Source organism: Gopherus flavomarginatus, chromosome 1 (assembly GCF_025201925.1).
Source record: "Gopherus flavomarginatus isolate rGopFla2 chromosome 1, rGopFla2.mat.asm, whole genome shotgun sequence".
In the NCBI taxonomy this organism is placed as follows: Eukaryota; Metazoa; Chordata; order Testudines; family Testudinidae; genus Gopherus; species Gopherus flavomarginatus.
The window spans coordinates 310,283,495-310,304,198 of record NC_066617.1 but is presented as its reverse complement, the minus strand read 5'-3'; the positions used below and the strand labels follow the sequence as shown (position 1 = coordinate 310,304,198).

At 42.9% G+C, this 20,704-nt stretch overlaps 1 protein-coding gene across 4 annotated transcripts in view; it reads left to right on the top strand.

The window, feature by feature from the left end:
* ENOX1 (ecto-NOX disulfide-thiol exchanger 1) overlaps positions 1-20,704 on the top strand; it is a 536,222-nt gene that overhangs the window by 67,807 nt on the left and 447,711 nt on the right. For all 4 annotated transcript variants that reach the window (XM_050948778.1, XM_050948788.1, XM_050948749.1 and 1 more), the window contains exon 2: positions 20,512-20,585. The gene's annotated coding sequence lies outside the window, so the exon portion shown is untranslated. The remainder of the gene's footprint in view (positions 1-20,511; positions 20,586-20,704) is intronic.

Here is a 20,704-nt window from a genome sequence, read left to right as displayed (position 1 = left end):
CTCTGCCAGAGTAAGAGTGGCAGAGTAGGGTTGTACAGTCTTGCAGTTCCTGTCATGGGAGATAAGGAGTGGCACTGGTCTGTTTACCCATATTTCCATCTTTGAAATAATACAGTGAATTGAAGAAATGACAATCCGAGACAATAGTTTCTCCTGAAAATAGATATCACTGTCCCCAGAACAGCCACTGTTTCAACTAGTGCTAGAAATCTGGGTAACTGCTTAGGGTCAGATTAATGCATTGAGGATAATTGCTTAATCATTCATGCTTTTTAATATAGACTGTTAAGACATCAGTGGTAATTTTTGATTAGCCATGCAGATATTGTTAAAGGGGGGATGTGTGTGGGCAGATATTTAACTTGTGTGGCTCTTGACACAGAATCTCTTCCGAGTACAGTAATCTAACCCCCAGAGAATGCAATGTGGTGGTTGGAGAGTTTTAAGGTTTTTTTGGTTTTTTTTTGGCATATCTAATCCTTTACTCTTGGGAAAGTTGTGGGGATCTGTACCTGTAAAAACTCATTTTCTAATATACAAGTTCTGCATAATGCTTTCAATATCTAGCCCTCTGTGTCTTAGGAAGGCTTAAACTGAAAAATCCAAACCACCTGGGGTCTGGTGAAAAGCTGGGAAGATTTGCTTCCCTTAAAATATGTTGAGTGGCGTGCTATGCAGGAGTGAGTATTATCTAACTGATGGGGATAATTTTAAAATAGGATGCGCCTGTATTGCATGAATAAAATTGGCAGTGGCGAGTTTATTTGGGTACACAGTTGCATTGCAGACACTTTAACATTTAAGCACCAATTAATACATGCAAACTTCTTGTATTTTCATGTGTAGTTATGATGCATTTAAAAACTGCATTTGTAATGCATTAGTCTCCATTTCTTCAAGTCAGACTACTGAGGGATTTATTTGATTTTGAGATCATTTTTTGAAGGGATTTTAGGTCTTTTATTTTGTTTTAAGCTAATTGGTACAACTGTGCAGTGCTGTGGTCTATCAAGCCGTTAAGGTACTAGTAGTGCATTAGGTGTCCCACAGCTCAGAGGCAAGTACTGAAGGTGCTTCAGCTGCTAGGCCCTTATAGGTACTAACCTTGGTGGGTCCCCCCAGAAATGGGGCTAAAGTGGAGTATTTTACTAGGGCTGGCAAGAAAGGGAAAGCTGCAAATGCCATAAATAGAGTGTCTTAAACAGGTACAGCTCAAAGTAAAACAATAGTGGTTCCTATTTGGCCCTTGGAGGGGAAGCGTAGTCCAGTTCTTTATTCAAAGCAAATAAGGGGCTTCAGATTTCCAGGTCAGGCTCAGGTATCGTGTGTCATGTTGGGGGCCCTTTGCACTGGCTCCCTGCCCGGTCTCTGCTGCTTCGTCACAGGTTCCACACAGACCTGAACCTGCCTGCAGTGTCCAACTATCACGCCCTGTTTCACACATGGTTCCCTGGCTGCTGTTGCAGCCTTCTCTGCACACAGTTCCCTGGAAATTTCCCTACATTCAGCTGCTCCTGGCTTGCCTGCGGCTGCTGCTTCACCAAAAACCAGGTTGCTTCCTGGGTCTGGGTGTTTCATAGCATTTCTGTCCTGCTGGCTAGGGGAAAGGGATGTACCTGCATATTCACCTCCAGAGAGCCCTAAATCAGTGGACAGAAGTTGATGGGAATTGTAATTTCCAGTTTTGTAGATTAGTCTATTGGAAATAGATTGGAAAGAACGAAACTATTTTATTTAAAAACTCAAGAAGTTAAAAGGAAATTGGGAAAATAAAATAAACTGTGACAGAATACTGTGGGTCAAATCCTATGGCCCTTTCTGTAGTCCCTTAATTAAAACAGATTTCCTACTGACATTTTAATGGCCTGAATAGAGACTGTAGAATTTGGTCCTACACATAAAATGAAAAAGTACATACTTCAGCAGTGTCCAATCCACAGATAACAATGCTGTTAAAGAGGGAGCATCACATATACTCACAGTTCAAGGACATATGAAAAAGATGCAACCTGTATTCCAGGGGTTGGCAACTTCTGGTATGCAGCTCGCCAGGCTAAGCACTCTGGCGGGCTGGGCCAGTTTGTTTACCTGCCGTGTCAGCAGGTTCAGCCTGTCGCGACTCCTGCTGGCCGTGGTTCACCATCCCAGGCCAATGGGGGTGGCGGAAAGCTGCGGCCAGCACATCCCCCCCCATTGGCCTGGGATGGTGAACCACTGTCAGTGGGAGCTGTGGTTGGCCAAACCTGCCGATGCAACAGGTAAACAAACCGGCCCGGCCCATGAGGGTGCTCACCCTGGTGAACCGCATGCCAGAGGTTGCTGACCCCTGCTCTATTCTATTCTGCATGGGTGCTTACACTGCGTTCATCACCATAGTATCTTAGCACCTTCCAGTAATGCCTTAGGTGACATGACTAACATCTGTCACATGTCGTTTGTTCTTTCATCCCATCCCTAGGGGGAGAAGTGTTCGTAGTGAAGCATTTTGGTTTGGTCGAGGGTATTTTGTAGGTTTTATTTTGTTTTTGTGTTTTTATATATGTTACTATGTGTTAGAGGAGTCAGGTCAAAGACATGCACTTTGCACTTAGAGTGGAAGGTGATGAGGTTTGTGATGGTCCTTAGTTCATGGGGAAGTTGATTCCATGGTCTCGGATCAGCCCCCAGGGAAGTTCTTTCTCTTTCACAGATGAGCTTTACCCTTACTGAAGAGTGTTCCATTGTCCCAGTGATCTCATATTTTACCGTGAGCAGTGAAATAAAGGGGAGAGATGAGAGTGTTTTACCCTGCTAATCTGGCCAAGATGAAGTGGTAGTCTCTAGCTGTCTTTATGGCACAGCCAGGTGCTAGCGGCACTGTGGAGGTACACTGCCCCAGCCTCCTTGAAGTATTGTTGCTGCTGCAGGCACAATACTTTTCAGAGCTTTGGGGATCACAGGGTGTGCACACAGCCATTCTGTCACTTCAGAAGAGGGTGCAACATCTACTTTCTATTGGGTCTGGCCTGCTCTGCTCATGCCTGCTCACTTTAGACAAGCTACTACCAGCAGTGGCCCTGGCCTCACTCCTATCCATCCAGCTGTCTAGCTTCTTATGTTGACAGCAATCAGTGTAGTATCTGGGCACCAGTATGGCTAGACAAACATTTTGCCTAGCTCTGGTATGTGTGCACAAGGTTAGAGAGCTTTCTTGTGTTGTTGCCTTGAATCTCATCCCCTTTGTGGACCAGCATAGAAACTGAACATGGTCTTATCTTTAGTGTTTTTCCTTTTTCTTCCTGACAGTTATCTTGGGGATAAGCATTAAAGGTGACTTTAAAGTATAAAATTCTAGTATTTTAATTTAACATTTTTGTCTTAGTACCAGTGTGTGGGGGGGCAGTTGTAGCCTGCTATAAATTTCTTTAGTGTTGGTGCGCAAAATCCAGTGGCTGAAGAGGAGTGTGGGGAGGGAAAGGATCTGGCACAATCTATTTGCATCACACAAAACTGGAACAAATAAGAGGGGACAGGATCAAGGAGATATCGATCAGTGTCCAGCTGTGCAGGCATAGATTTCCATTAATGTTTTGAAAATCAGAAATTCTGCATCTTCTGTTTTATGTTAATGGAGCACTTCGGGTACAAAACAGCATGCTGATACATTCCACATCTTCAGCTGCATTTCTTATATTTGCTTTAATGAAAATATGTCTCTTGCTATTGCATCTTAAATGGATTCTTTGAAAATGCAGCCCTGTCCATCCTGGGGAAGAAACTTATTCTGCTTTAAAAAGTCAGAATGCTATGGGTAAAAGTGGAGTTAGAGAGGATTGGTAGGAGGGTACTGTTACACTTGAAAGCACATTCCTCAGTATTTGTATGTGTGAGTTATTGAAAACATCTAATGTTTCCTGATAAAGGAAATCATGATCCTTTGAATGGAATGGTGATCCTTTATGAAGACTCCTCCAATTTGCTGTTGCAGTGTTACAGACCAACAGCAGTAAGTACATTAAGTCTGTGGCTCCCTCAGGTTTCTTTTTAAACTAAAATTAATCTACAAACCTCTTCAAAATTTATTTGAGCTTTCATATAAAATTAAAAATTAATACAATTATTTAATGAACATATTCTGTTTTTTGGAGAGATGTTCCGAACAGATTTTTTTTTTGTGTGTGTTGCTTGACAGCAATTGGCACCTTATATTGGGAAAGCTTAAACCAATTATGAATAGCTGGCACAGCAAAAATCAAGATCAATACAACACAAGGTTGATTTTTTTCTTGTAATATTATTTTGTTGAGGAGTTGGAGGGAGGTTAGGGAGGAAGGAACAATAAATGTATGTTTTTGCACTCTTCTTCTTATGAATGCAGAGTGCAATCAGTGTGTCTTGTGACAGGGAAGTAGTATCTCGTATCTCATATCTCTTTAGAAACGTAGGCAATAGTTGTACATAAGAAGAGGAGTGCAAAAATATATATTTATTGTTCCATCCTCCCTTACCTCCCTCCAACTCCTCAACAAAATAATATTACAAGAAAAAAATTACCTTGTGTTATATTGATCTCCTTCAGAACTCTTCCTGCGCCTTTATTCTTGATGTGGAATACACCCCTACTCCAAGTAACAGGTGCAGTCTCAGTGTGTACAGAATGGAGGCTGTTACAATGTTCTCTGATAGGAAGTAAAGCTGTCCATTTAATTGCAGTTAACTCATGTAACTCAAATAAATGAATCATGATTAAAAAATTAATTGTGATTAATTGCAGTTTTAATCACGCTATTAAACAATAGAATACCAATTGAAATGCATTAAATATTTTTGGATGTTTTTCTACATTTTAAAATATAATGATTTCAATTACAGTACAGAATACAAAATGTGCACTGCTCACTTTATATTATTTTTATTACAAATATTTGCATTGTAAAAATGATAAACAAAAGAAATAGTATTTTTCAATTCACCTCATACAAGTACTGTAGTGCAATCTCTTTATGGTGAAAGTGTAAGTTACAAATGTAGATTTTTTTTTTATTACATAGCTGAACTCAGAAACAAAACAATGTAAAACTTTAGAGCCTGTAAGTCCACTCAGCCCTACTTCTTTTTCAGCCAATCGCTAAGAGAATCAAGTTTGTTTACATTTACAGGAGATAATGCTGCCCACTTCTTATTAAAATGTCACCTGAAAGGGAGAATAGGCATTTGCATGGCACTATTGTAGCCGTCATTGCAAGGTATTTATGTGCCAGATATGCTAAACATTCATATCCCTCTTCATGCTTCGGCCACCATTCCAGAAGACATGCTTCCATGTTGCTGATGCTCGTTAAATAAATAATGCATTAATTAAATTTGTGACTGAACTCCTTGGGTGCGAATTGTATGTTTCTTGCTCTGTTTCACTCGCATTCTGCCATATATTCCATGTTATAGCAGTCTCGGATGATGACCCAACACAGGTTGTTCATTTTATTAACACTTTCACTGAAGATGGGTACCTTCTTTGCATTTTGTCAAATGTGAGATTTCTAAAGATAGCTACTGGATGGCGGGACTCGGATTTTGCCCCCCCACCCCCAGCCCAGGGTGGCGGGGCTCAGGTGGGCTCAGATGGTTCCTCTTCTGGGGTCATGTCATAATTTTTGTTGTCAAAAGGGGGTCTCGGTGCAATGAAGGTTGAGGACCCCTGGCCCAGGCTGTTTCCCTAGATTGTTTATGAGAAGGTCATGTGAGACAGTATCAATCGCCTTACTAAAGTTGAGATATATCACATCTACTGCTTCCTCCCTATCCACCTGTGAAGGGCTTCTTCATAGCTCCATAATAAAGACGAGAGTGGTTGTGAGGTAGACTTTGGCCACCTTCGCTTAAAAGTACTTGGCTGTCCTGACATTGCTTTAGTAGCACTTCACGGGTCCTGTTCTTCCACAAGTCTGTCTACTAATAACTCTTTCCCTGGCAAAGTACTTGTCAATATTTCTGGATTCTCAACAGATTCATTCTTAAACCCAAGAAACAACAACTTGTAACACCTGGGTCCTACTCCTCCCTTTTTATTAGGTGGCAGAGCAATCACTGACTAGTCTTTTTGGACTCCCCTCATTGGCTAGTTACTCCTGTTCCCCTTCAAAGCTCCAGTTTCCTCTCTGCTGCTGAGGCAGATAGGGAAGTAGACTGTGGTAATTTATTTCCTTTCTTCTCTGTAAAGCTCCTTTCTATTGTGCTGGATACAAGATGAAAGGCAAGGAAGCATCAAGACTCTGAGTCCCAGTTGGTTTCCACCATCAAAGGGATAATTTACAACAAAGGAGGGGGAATTGGTGATCCTTTAGTTTCTTCCTCAGCCTCCTTGCCCCACTGTGAGGTTCCCAGTTAGACGCTCATTAGTGGCCACATCTGGAGCAAAGCCAACCCAAACCACCCCATTTTTCCAGCCCCCTGGTGCTGAAGAAGAGAAGATTAGCCTGCCAGAGGATGAGAAACTGTGAAACTCCAGGGTAAGCCAGCAATTGAGGTTGCTATACTGTTAGCTGGCCTGCCCACCATTTAAAACTATGCATGCAGGGAATAGACGGCACTGTCAGGTATGTCTCATCTCTTCCTTCCTGCTAAAACTAGAACAGATAGAGACAGCCAATGGGATTAGCGAGTCCTTCATCCAGTTTTGTGAAGATAACTCATTTGAGGAAGTGGTCAGCTTAACAAAGATAGTTCCAGTATGCTGATCTGGAGAGATGAGGCATTATTCTGAATTTGTCACTACTGCCTATGTAGAGAATGAGGTTGGTCACTCAGAAACCTTGCAGTGGCATCAAAAGTTGAAAAGTTGCTAGGGAATATAAACTAGAGGACAAGAATACCTTACTTCACTTACTGAGCAAGAAATGATTGTCCTTCCAAGCCCATTAAGGATCATTGTTGTCCTTGGAATACATAAGAGAAAGTATCCTGCCTGTCCACTGTTCGGTAAATTCTCTATCCTCCATCTGGAGCACCCCGATCATAAATTCTTGGTCTCCATAACTCTCATACACTATGTTGCCTTATGGAAAAGAAACAGGCCATTTGAAGAGTGTCCTTCAGCAGTCTTTGGTCCTACCACAGGTGACACCTTGCTGGATGGCAACATATTCCCAGGAGTACGGTAGACAAGAAAATGTATTGAACTTTCAAAGAAATGTTTGCACTCCCTAACTATTTCTATGGCTTTCTCAGAATGTGTTTCAACCCAGCTGTTGAATCTGTCATCCTCTCCAGTAAATCCCAATCCAGTTTGAAAGGCACATTCCTTTTATAGCCTGGCTGCAGAAGAGGGTGTGCTAAGAGTTTCAGTATGCATGCATTACAATACTGTGGCTAAGATAATGGAATGATTTCTCTGAGTCATGCTTTACATTTTTAAATCCTGTCATCAAGAACCAATATTCTTTTAGTGACTGTTCAGATCAATCTCTAAGCAATGTTTCTGAAGAGAGGCTGTCTTCCTGACAAGCCTCCCAGAAGTACCAGTGGTATAAGGGAAGTCTTCCTATAACTGTATTTGTATGGTTCCTCCTTTAAGCAGGTTTGTGAGAATCTCTATTAGTGTAAGGGGGTCTAATTTACACCACCTTACATATGACATCTAAAATTGGTTCTAGATTACTAAAAGTGGCCTCTATTCTGAACCTGCCCAGATTGCCCTTGTAGACATAGTCTCTAACTATGTAGGTTGTATTCCACTCACTTGATTCCCTGGAGTTAGTTTCCCCCATTTTAATTTCCTTTCCATTCTGTCAAAGTTAGAATCAGGACTCACAATTTGTCAGACCACTCTGTTTTATTAGCGCAGCGCTCCGCCAATAACACCCAGATAATGTGAGTGGCCATGCAAGGCCCAAACAGTCTTATTTATACAGATAAAAGAGCGGGGGAATTAGACAAAGGGACAAAGAAATCAAAACAGTAAAATTCACCTGGGGCCCAGCATGCATATCCTATTTCCTTACTAACTGTTATCGATCTAAGGCTAATGCTTCACCAATTGCCCTTAAACGGTGCAATTGTTCTATGTTAATGTCTGTATTCCTGACACCTGGTTGCAACATTCCAACAACTTTGCTTAAAGGTACAGACCACATTTCTTTAATCCTTTCTATTCTTACTATATAATTCATTCTACTTTCACAATTCTTTGAATCTTCTTCGTCTTGGTAGCTGGCACATCAGCTGGAGAGGGTGGGGCTTAGTGAGTTATTAGACCTACCCTATTCCCTGCTGTAACCCAGTCTTTCATCGGGTTAAAACAGTATTGTGTGTTGTTCCTGCCTTTCTTCTAATAAAAAATATCTGCATATTTCCCTCCTCAGTTTCTGCTCCAACCTCTAGATTGCAAAAATGACACTACTTTTGTGTTTTTCAGTTTTTCCTCCCTTGGTGTTCACACTTCAACTGCTAGAAGAGGGCCTCATGCTCCCTGATTGAACTAACCTCGTTATCTCTAGACTGATTCTTGCCTGTATATTTATACCTACCTCTGGAAATTTCCATGACATGCGTCTGATGAAGTGGGTATTCACCCATGAAAGCTCATGCTCCAATACGTTTGTTAGTCTATAAGGTGCCACAGGCAGGGCCGACTTTACGCCGATTCCCTGGAATCGGGCCCTGCGCCGAAAAGTGCCCCGCACCTGCACCTAAGGGGGTCCCGCTCCGGGGGTCTTCGGTGGCATTCAGGCAGCGAGGGGTCCATCAGTGCCGCGGAAGACGCAGAGCAGACCCTCTGCCGCCGAAGTGCCGCCGAAGCCCCAGACCGCTGCCGAGTATTCTAGTTGGACCCCGCAAGTCATAAAGCCGGCCCTGGCCACAGGACCCTTTATTGGTTTTTACAGATCCAGACTAACATGGCTACCCCTCTGATGCTTTTTCAGTATATCTAAGGCCCTTATACACTTTTGTAGCAAGGCAGCTTAGACATTATATTATCATTGTATTATCCTTAGCCTTGCTGGATAATGGGGCCATTCTGCTTGTTTGACCACTACTTCTTCCTGGGAACAGGCAGGGGAAAAGTTTCACTTGAGATATTTCTACGTCAGAAGGCTGAACAACTCTTTGTGCCTTCACAAAACATTTCAGGTTGGGAGTCTTTGCATTTTCAGGTTCTGTGTTTGACACAGACCAGAGGGCAGTGACCCCTTAGTTTTTCGTAGTTCTCTTTCTGAGAGTGGATTTTTGAGGGACTTATAGACAGTTCCCAACCATTAGAAACTGGTGTTCCTTGGGTATAGGGTTTTTTTTAACCCATTAATTTCTTTCTTCATCAGGGAATATCAGTTTGTAACAACTTGTGTTAAGGATAGTCAAATAGGTTTTCACTTTATAGTCAACTTCACTTTAGTTCAGGACATTCCCTGAGCCATTTGTTGCTATTGCCTCAGCTGATGCCCAGAGAACATAGTTTCTTTGGAAGTATTCAGCTGGTGCTGCAGAGAAGAGCAGGCATTGGTTAATAAACAGGGGGCTCAAAACTGTCTAGTTGGTGATTTGGCTCTGATCCTTGTTCATCTACTTGAGGAGGTTCACCCAGACTTTACAAGTTGGTGTCCCTGGGTGAAGATAATGAATTAATAAGGTTAAAAAGTCTTATTTCATTACCTGCAGCACACTCCATTGCACAATGTATGAAGGTTATTTTGCCAGTGATGCACATGCTAATATATTTTATTGAAGCTATTTTGATATACTGAAGCTGAAGTCATCTATACAGATTTTTCTTAAGTCTATTAGACATTGCATCTTAAGAGAGCTTTAAGAAGACGTAGTCACAGAGGTTATCTTTTAGTCCCTCTTCCAGGGAAAAGCTAGAATGTTTCATTTAATTTATGGTAATTAGTATAATTTCATCTGGGTTCAGGGGATAAGAGAGGAGGTGGGAGAGACTGAGCTTCCTTAATTTGCCTTTATTAACTACGTCAAGCAGAAACCTGTTCCTCTTGATGTAGATGAAGGGTAGAGTAAAAGAAGGGAAATTTTGCTGTACTTTCAGATTTATGTTAGAGACTGAAAATATGAATGATAATGATGGCGATGGTAGGGGAAGTCTGAAAAATTAGGTGTGTGATGATGTGTAGTACAGCGATACTTGACATAGTCATTTATTTTTCATATTTCAGTCTTTGGCTATATGTGCATAGGACTCTCTGAAGCCAAGGGGAACCACCAGCATGCTTATTTAAAGAAAAAATTAGGCCTAAGTATTCTAACGGGCATCCTTGTTAAATTCTGGTGCATTTTAAATGAGTGTCAGATTATTTACACAGTTAACATTTGATTGTCAGCTGAGAATTCAATGGTGTACATAATAAAATAGAAGTTTTTAGAATAATGTTACCAAAAAGGCACTCTAGTATGTGTTCACTTGTAGAGACATAAGAGCCATTTTCTGCCATGTTTGTCAAACTATTGACTCTTCAGTGTAACAGAAGTGCAAGAGTTTATACAAATTAAAGCTTATTATTTTATTATTGGGAAAATGAGGTGTTTGTAGTGATTTTTTGATGATGTATTTCAACCTGAGCTTTCTGTTACAAACCATTTAGTTCATTTCTGCTGTTGATCCAGATCCTCTGATTCAGAGATGCAAAAGTTTTATATGGAACACTGTCCAATTTTGTCATTTTGCCTAATGAGATGAGTAAAACCCATGCCTGTTTGTTAGCTATGGTAAATACTTCTGCAGTAGTATGAAACGGGTAAAGGATGACCTGATATTTGTTAGATGAGGATACTTATCAGACTAAATCTGTTTGTTTAAATTTTTAAGATTACCAACAAGCATCCATGCTATACTCAAATAACGGACTGCTCTTGACACAGATATTAATAACCTTATAATTGTCTATTAGTAGGTATTTTTCTTCATAATCCTAGCACTAGAAACTTTTCTCTTTCATATGAAAGCCTTTGATCCTGTAGAGTTTGATAACTTCTGTCAAGATGAGTGGATTTTTCCAGCTCTGACATGTGGCATCTAAAAGAATTGGTGCAGACATCTTTGGGGCTTCTCCATCACTGCGACATCATGAACAGAAAGTGCTGTTTCTGTCTCATACACAGATCTAAACCCAGAATGATCAGGATCCAGGAAATCTGTAGCTTTCAGTTGCTGCTGGAGTAGCATTGTCACAATCCGCTTTCCCAAAAATTTGATACACTTCTTCTGAGAACTCTCATTGTAAAGCTGTGAGTGGAAACTGCCTAGCCTAGCCTTTAATTCCAAGCGTAGCCTATTGGCCAACTGCAGTCCACACAGTTCTACCTTGTGGCCTAGGCTCTCCTTTTCATTATAGAGATGTGGCCTGAAGAGACTACAGGTTCCAACATACAGTGCTCATGGTGGCTACCATAGCTCATGAAAACATGCTGGGATCTCTAGACATATGTCTCAAATATATCACTGTTGCTGACATTCGGATACTAGTGTAAGGAATATGGTATAAACATTCTGTCGCATAGATGGCAGGACTGATTGAAACATAGCAATTATTTGTCACTGGAAATTTAAAAGAAAAAAGTATTTCCCCCCATTGCATTTGCCACAGTTTTGTTTGTGTTTGTTTTTTTTAACAAAAGATTGACACCTAAGACCAAAACATTATGGTTTCTAAAAAGAATTTTTAGTAAAAATGTTCAGATTTCAAAAATTAAGAAATTATACCATTTTTTTCAGGTTTTGTTTGTTAATTATGAAAATCTGGAAAATGTTGACTGAAAAGCCATTTTTCACTGAAAGAACTGGGTTTTTTTGGGGGGGAGGTGGGGGGGAATTGACCAACTCTAATACCTACTGTTTAAAAAGAAAGGCAGTTGCAAATTGGGCTTCTGATAGTTTTTGATGCATCTGTGATTGTAAATGTTAAGAACGCCCATATAACACAAAACTGAGCCTCACTTTAAATTCTGACTTCAATGGTGGTAAAGCTTACTTAGGGCGCCTGTGAACAATTCAGCAGACTTGGAAGTAATGATTTCAAAAAATGCCAAGATGTCAAAACAACTAGGAAAAGATTGAAGTATACCAGCATGTAACAGTGCACTTCTAGTTTATCTGTTGCTGATTTTTTTCAGTTTAATAATCCTGTCTTCCAGGGTCTAAAGTGGTGGTTCTTTGTATGTAATGTTTTACTGTAACTCCACTAGGCATTAAAAAAAAAATTGAAATTATCTTGAGGAAACCAAATCTCTTTATTTCAAAGACAAATTAGATTGATGTATCTTACCATTCTCTATAGATTTCTTCATAAGCACATTACTTGTTGAAGTGGTACCAGACATTTTGTATATTACAGCAATTTGCATATGAAAGCGGGGGAATGGTCCCGCTATTGTGGGGAACTTTCCTGGCTTCTGCACTACCCCAGTGAAGTGGGCTAGCAAAAGGATCTGAGTCCTCGCTCCCACTTCCTTTACCCAGAGGCCTCCCTGCCCTTGAGGACACCCCTTCCACTCTCCTGTCTGGCAGAGTCCTCGTAACCCCAACGAGGCTGGGCCCAGGATTCCTGGGGGGCTCAACCCCCAGCCCTGCTGTGGTCACCCAGGACAGGGGCTAGGATGTCCCCACTCCGGGGTACTCTCTGCACTATGCACCTCCCTGACCCACTGATCACATCATACAATTTAAAGCTAATACAAGTTATTTAATTAACAATTAATTTAAAAAAAGAATAAGGAAAAATGGGAAAGGTTAAAGGAAAACACATCACCCCGCTCTGTGGCAGGGACCATCACAAACAGTGTCTCTGGACATCAGGGCACTTCACAGTCTGTTCCTTGTAGGTCCCAGGCTTCCTTCTCAGGCCCTGACTGTGCTGCAGGGACGCTGCGGGTTGGACACTTGCTCTGGCGGTGGCCACAAACTCTCAGGCTCTGGGTGGCAGGACCCTTCTCCCCAGCATCACTCCTGCTCTGTCAGGGTTATGATACCCCTCCTAGTCTGGCCTGCAGAGCCTGTTGGCTGAGGCATCTCCCTGTGCTGGGCCCACTGCCCAGGGCCCCCCTCGCTCTCCCCAGCTGCTCACCACACCCAGCTCCGGACTGCTCCAGCCCCAGCTCCACACTGCCTCAGCACGGCTGCTGCTGCTGCTCTGACTCCAGCTCTCTGGGCTGCTTCTCTGGCCTCTCTGGCGCCAGTTGCTACTGCTCTGCTCCCAGGGCAGGTCTGCTCTGCAGGCTGCTTCTGTGTGTCTCTCTCAGCTCTCACCTGCTTCCTGGGCTGCTTTTCTGGCCCCTCTGGCTCTGGTTGCTGCAGCTCTCCTCCCAGGGCAGGTCTGCTCTCTCTGGGCTGTGCTCTGGCTTTTTGGACTGCAGCTCTGCTCCTAGCAGCTTAGCTTGGCCCCCTACTCCATTTGACCCAGGCAATTCCAGCTCACATGAAGGATGGGACCCACTCTGGCCTTCCGTCCCCTTGATTAGCCTGCCCACCCTGTCAATCAGGCTGACCTGGAGCATTGGCTTCTCGCCATTGTTCCTGGGGACTGTCAGTCTCAGGGTCCTGATTTGCCATCGATCCCTCCCCTTTTAGTGCTGGGAGCTAGAAACCAAACACCCCCACTGAATGTTAGTAAGGGGATAACAGTCCCCTTACACATACATTCATTAAGCTATACTTTGTAAGACTTACTGACAGGGGCTTTTGATGATTTTTTGTGTGTGCGCATTGTATTGTGTCTTTACACAGAGCAATCTGTTAAATTATGCCTTTGTCCTTTAGTTTGTCAATATTGATAAATGAAGCAAACGTTAGTAACTGTGGGAGGGCTTTTGGTGTTCGCAGAATAAAGTGGAAGGCATGATTTGTTTGTGAAAATCGCAGTCAGTGACAGTAAAGAAAGAAGAGCACTACAAATAAATACTTTGTTCAGCTTGTTATATATATGTATATGCTTTCAGGATGGCCTGCTGAATAACCACTTCAAAAATAAATGCTACTCGGTACCAGGATCCAGAATTGAACTGGTGGTGAGAGAGAAGAGGTTATTTCCTTGTGCTGTTCTCTACATCTAAACAATTAAATGTTCATGTTGTTTTCTGTCACTTTTGCAGTGGAGTACTAGGAAGGAGCAGCCCTCTGCAGGCTGGCTGATTATCTGGATGGAAAAATGTGACATTTTCTCAAATTTTGCCTGCAAACCAAGTTCCACCTACTTGTGATACTTAAATAAGATGCCTGTCCTAGTGCGCTGTGCATAAGATGATTGTCCCTTTTGTTTATTGCATGCTTTCAGTAGTGCAACTATTTCAGCTGTGAAATAGTTCATAACGTTGACATTTAAATTGTCATAATGGAGCTTCAAAGTTAATTCCCATTTGAGATGAATGGCAACAGTTCACCTCCCTCAGACCTATTGTTTCAGGCTGTCTGCAGAGTCATTTGAATTTTGTTGTGGTGTTTTACACCCAGTTCACATTCTGAAGGAAATTTTCACAACTGTAAGGTCCAGAGAATTAATTTTTAAAAATAAATCTTGGCCTCTAGAAGCCAATATAGCAACCTCTAGGAAAAGTACTGGCTCACAGAGTCATCCCAGTTCAATCTATGTGTGCACTTAGTAAACACTATGATAAGAGACTGGGAATAAAGAAGAAAGATATGGACACCAAGAAAGATAAGAGATGAGAGAGAAAGAGAGAGAGAGAGACAGAGACAAGAGGGGAAAGGAAAGACTACAGAATGATGGTAAAGTAAAGGTTACCCTTTTGGTCACCCAGGAAGTCTTCAGTTGCTCGTCATTGTCAAAGTTAGAATCAGGACTCACAATTTGTCAGACTACTCTGTTTTATTAGCGCAGCGCTCCGCCAATAACAACCAGATAATGGAGTACCATGCAAGACACAAACTATCTTATTTATACAGATAAAAGGGCGAGCACTTAACAAGATAACAAAGGAAGCAGAATCTGATAAGTTTACCTGGGCTAGGCATGCATATCTTATTTCCTTACTAACTATTACCGATCCTCTGTTAATGTTTTGCCATTAGCACCCTTGTTTATGCCTAATGTTTCTTTTCCTGGCACCTGTATTTCAACATTTCTTATTTCTGATTAAAGGTACATACAACATTTCTTTAATCCATTCTTATTTTTACAATTTAATTCATTCTACTTTCACATCATGGTACATGTACTAAGTAGCTTATACCATTTTGCAGATGATACTTTGCTGTTTTTTCACAGTAGCTTTAGTAGGATTTCTCTTTGTGATTCCTATATTTCTCATATCTGAAGAACTGACAGGTTTTGAGATCAAATTAGAGCAGGGGTTGGCAACCTCTGGCACATGGCTCACCAGGGTAAGCACCCTGGCGGGCTGGGTCAGTATGTTTACCTGCTGTGTCAGCAGGTTCGGCCAATCGCAGCTCCCACTGGCTTCGGTTCACTGTCCCAGGCCAATGGGGGCTGTTGGAAGCGGCAAGGGCTGAGGAACGTGCTGGCCACGGCTTCCTCTCTCCCCCATTGGCCTGGAGTGGCAAACCGCGGCTAGTGGGAGCCGCGATCGGATGAACCTGCCGACGTGGCAGGTAAACAAACTGGCCTGGTCTGCCAGGGTGTTTACCCTGGTGAGCTGAGTGCCAGAGGTTGCCTACCCCTGCAATAGAGGATGCAGAGATGTAGTTCTATTGTTCATACTCCTTTATGGTGGATTCTAAACTTTCAAGTCTGTCTTGTCTGCATTTGTCATAAACATTAAGAGTGGCAAACCAGTATATAGAGTGAATAACCCTGGAAATTGTCATATTTATAGAGATTTCTTGGATACATAGAGCAGAGTAGTGTGTGGGGGAGTTATTTGTTATTGTTGTTCTTCCCTGAGTGTGTTTATGCATGTTTTAGCCCAACCCCTGGTCTCCATCCTTCCCCTCCTCCCACACAGAAAATCAAATATGAGCATATGTGCCCTTTGAACACATGTTCATGCATACAGCTGGGATTATGGGTTAAAGCGTGAGTTTTGCTGTAAGGTGTTCGCCTACCTTCCCATCTCACAGTAAAGATGCCACTAACGCACATATTGTTGAGCTCGTGTTTAGATAGTTCTCCAGTGCCATCCCACAACTCTTGGGGCCTGTGTGTTCTGTCCCTTCTATCTACTCACTTCCGACGCATCTCCTATGCAGCACTGCAAGCTATCTGCTGTGTTCAGTGCGAGGAGCCCATCCGACATGTAAAGATTATCTACCACAAGGCTAAGAATGGCAAATCCAGCAACAATCTGTCTGTGTACTCTTACCACAAGGTATTCAACTGCTTGTTTACTGCTGCCCTGAGCATGGAGCCTTCAGTACTGCATAACATGCTTCTAAGCAGGGCACGTTTGATTTTTTTTGTTTCTGTGTTTTTTTTAAGACCAATGCAAAGATATAAGTGCACAAGATGTCCCTTATTCCATTGCTTCCCTGGCCCCAGCCCCAGTAATGACAGGCACACCTTTTGGTTGCTTGTATGGAGCCTGCAAACCAGCAGTGTCTTGAGTTCACTCCATGGGAAAATTCTAGTCCTTATCCTCATGGATGTTGTGCCAGCCACACCATAGATGCAACTGGCTGCAATGGTATCCAGACAGATTTGTAGGCAGCACCAACTTGCTTTCAACCTGCCAGATGCACACTCCAACACCATCTGCAACTGCTAAGTGTATAATTAATCCTCCTTCTGCCAGGTGCTCTGTGGTGAGGGTACGGTTTCATAAGCCATGACAGTAGGGGGTAAATGAGATCTCCGAAAACAATTGGGCACAAATACCCCATTGATAATCATATTATTTGGAGGGAATAAGGTCCCTGCTTGTCCAAATAGAGAAACATCAAATCTCCTCAGCACCCTGGTGTCATGCACGTTTCCTGTACATCCCACATTGGTGTTCATGAACCTGCCTTTGTGATTGACCAAGGCCTGCAGAACAATACAATAGTACTCTTTGCAGTTGACATATTCATGTGCTCCTTGTGGTAGGCAAACTATGGCACTTGAGTGTCGTCAGTGGCCCCAGCGCAGTGTGGAGACCCCATTCTCTGAAAGCCAGTTATTATTTCAGGCATATTAGCAATGTCTACCACTTGTGGGGAAACCACAGTATTAATGGTCTCACAAACTACCACCAGCACATCATTGACAGTTGACTTGCCAATAGTAAACTGTATTTAGGGGTAGCCAGCTTCCAGATGGCAATAACAACCTGCTTCTGGACTGCTATGGCCTCCCTCATCTGCAGTCCTGGCCCTGAAGGGTCGGTAGAGGCAAGCTCTTTGTACAGATTCAGGAAGGTGGTCTTTATTATGCAAAAATTCTGTAGCTACTTCTAGTAATTCCAGGTTTGCCTGACAATGTGATCCCACTGTGCCATGCTAGTCGTCCTGCATCAAAAGCACTAGTCTGTATAAGAAACCAAAGTTGCAGTATGCAACAGATATCTACCTTCTGCCATTTATGAGCTCTCCTCCAAGTCTTGTCCCCACCTTCCATTCAGCAGGAAATGCTGCTGAAATGTCACTCACCGTCTTCTAGACCCTCTATCTGTACCCCGTTAGAATAACAGTTCAGCCAGAAGTAGAAACAGTTCATCCAGTAGTTCTGGATCCACGGCTTGGCACCAGCTGGAACAGACAGAGTGGGAGTGCCTCTGCTAAATGCTACACCCCCTACCACGCGCCTTTCAAGATCCAGGGTCCTGCATATGCCTATCACAACATGTATTGTACCTCATCCAGTGCACAGAATGCCCCGATAACAGCTATGTGGGTGGAACCAGACAATCACTGTGCTCTTGAACGAACTCACACAGGAAAATGATAAAAGACAAAAACACCCTGTCACCTGTGGGTGAACATGTTTCACGAAGTGACCCCTCTGTATCTGACCTATTAAGCCTCATCCTCAAATGAAACTGCACAACACTTTCTAAAGATGAGCCTAGGAGCTTAAATTCATAACTTTGCTAGACACTAATAATCATGATCTTCATAAAGACACTGGATTTATGCTTATTATGACAATCCATAACCCACTAACCCCCCTTTTTGGTCCTGTGACTACAGGGATGTTAACGGGCCACTTCACCTTGAATGGTCCCTTAGAATATGAGTTAAGAACTTATCATTAAGGCTGTGAGTCTCTCATGGAGGTCACGGAAGTCACGGACTTTTGCAGCAGCTGGTTCTGGCTCAGGAGCTGCCCAAGCCGGGGCTCAGGGCTCAGAGCAGGGGGCTGCGGGCAGGTGCTTACCTCAGGGTGGGGGGCTCCCACTGACATGGCCCTGCAGCTCCTAGGCGATGGAGGGGCTGGAAGGAGGGGCTTCGTGCCATGCGGTGCCTCTGCTGCAGGCCCCACCCCTGCAGCTGCCATTGGCTGTGGTTCCTGGCCAATGGGAGCTGCAGCAACCAGCGCTTGTGCTCCTCCACTGCCTAGAAGCTTCAGGGGCACGGGGTCGGGTAGGGAACCCCTGCCAGCTCCGCCAACCCTCCCCGCTCCCAGTGCCAGTGGCGTCCTGGGCCACCTCCCCCAGCACCTGTGGTGCAGCCGGACTGCCCCCATTCCCTTCCGAGCACCTACGGCTCCCACCCAAGATTTAGGCATAGGTATTTTTAGTAAAAGTCATGGGCAGGTCAAAGGCTATGAATTTTTGTTTTCTGCCCATGACCAGTCCATGACTTTTACTAAAAATACCCGTGACTAAAACGTAGCCTTAGTTATAATAAACTATCTGTTCAAGCTTATGTTTACCTGTGACACTCTGAGTACCTTTCCCAGACCTGAGGAAGAGCTCTGTGTAGCTCAAAAGCTTGTCTCTCTCACCAACAGAGGTTGGTCCAATACAAGTTATTACCTCACCCACCTGTCTTTCTAATGTCCTGGGACTGACAGCTACAGCCAGACTGCATTTTGCTAATTGGGCTGGCTAGCTAAGAACACATCCGCACAGAGGCCCAGGAAGGACAGACAAGTTCTTCTACAATACACCAACCAATTCCTAGGGTGGCTTAATTTAGTAAGGCACTAAGAACCCTGGGATACACCCCCAAAATATATGTAACTGCAGTGTCAATGTTGATGCCACTAGATGGGAATGGGGCATGTGCAACTCTCTAGTGTGGATATTTGGCGATGGGTTTGGCAAGCACATGTGCATATACCAGGGATCGGCAACCTTTGACACACGGCCAGTCAGGGAAATCGGCTGGCAGGTCGGGACGGTTTGTTTACCTGCAGCGTTCTCAGGTTCGGCTGATCACAGCTCCCATTGGCCACGGCTTGCCATTACAGGCCAATGGGGGCTGCGGGAAGCGGCTGCCTGCACATCCCTCGGCCCACCCCGCTTCCCACAGCCCCCATTGGCCTGGAACAGCGAACCACAGCCAATGGGAGCTGCAATCGGCCAAACCTGTGGACACTGCAGGTAAACAAACCACCTTGGCCCGCCAGTGGATTTCCCTGATGGACCGCGTGCCAAAGGTTGCTGATCCCTAGCATATACGTATGAGCCAGGATACACATACACTCTGCAGTGTGGACATACCCTTAGAAATCCTTAAGATAGTGTGGTAGACAAACTGATGGAGCCACCAGATAAGTGTTGGTACAGAATAATGAGCATTCCCACCTCAGTCTGGCACTTGAACTGTTGTCTTTTCTGCTTTCTTTCTTTTTCTATCCCTTTCCATGTCAGTTAAGTCTTTTTTGTTTGTTTTTTTCCTTCTTCTGCCACATCTTACAGTTTTAACTGTTAAGTCTTTTCTTTTTCTTCTTTCTTTAGCAACTGTATAGTAAAACTAATTTGTTTTGTCAAATGGATTATGCACGGCACAGTGCTGATATCTGTATCACTGTGTCAGAATCATCATGAGAATTTATAGAGACTCTAGATACTAATTATGGGTAAGTGCGATGCACATGCCTGAACATGTGTCTGCTTTAGGGACAGGAATATATGGAGCCAGATTATGGAATCTATAGTAGAATTGTCATTTTTAACCTTTCTTAAGGATAAAATGGCATACAAAAATGATGCCCTTTATTGATGCATGGTTCTCTAATTCATGCTGTTGCTCTGCTGCAAATCAAAGGCAGAATGTGGCTCAAATGTATGTCAGTTTGTAGGTTTTTTGAAAGATTTTTATTTTCTGCCATACCACTAGCCATTGTACATATTGAATGTGTTGGTTATAGTCTATCATTACTGATAGTTGTCGTAAAATTACTATTCTGAAACTTGATGTTTGCAGGAACTATCCTGTACTATTTTTGAATTCCCATAAGCAAGTTTACTTAAAAGCTTTATGATACTGTATATGTCTTATATTTAATATTTAATAGATTATCCCACTAGTCATCATTCTTATCTCCCACAACATGCATTGCTCTACACATAGCTGTAAAGGACAATATATTAAACTTATTTCCAGATGGAAGCTTAGCAGAATGGTTTTGCTCTGCTTTTATGCCCAAACTGTTTACTTTCAGTGACATATTTTTAATGTCTTTGCAGATCTTGGTTACTGAACTTGAAGCAATCTTTGGATACATGCTTCTACAAACTTGGTGAAGATATACTACAAACAGGTACTGCATAGGATAACTCCAGAGTTGGTCTTGCATTGTTTGGTTATTGATCAAAGTTTTTATGACTATTTGTTGTAATGTTGCACTTCTTAAATCCACTGAAAAATCTCAGTTGTCAT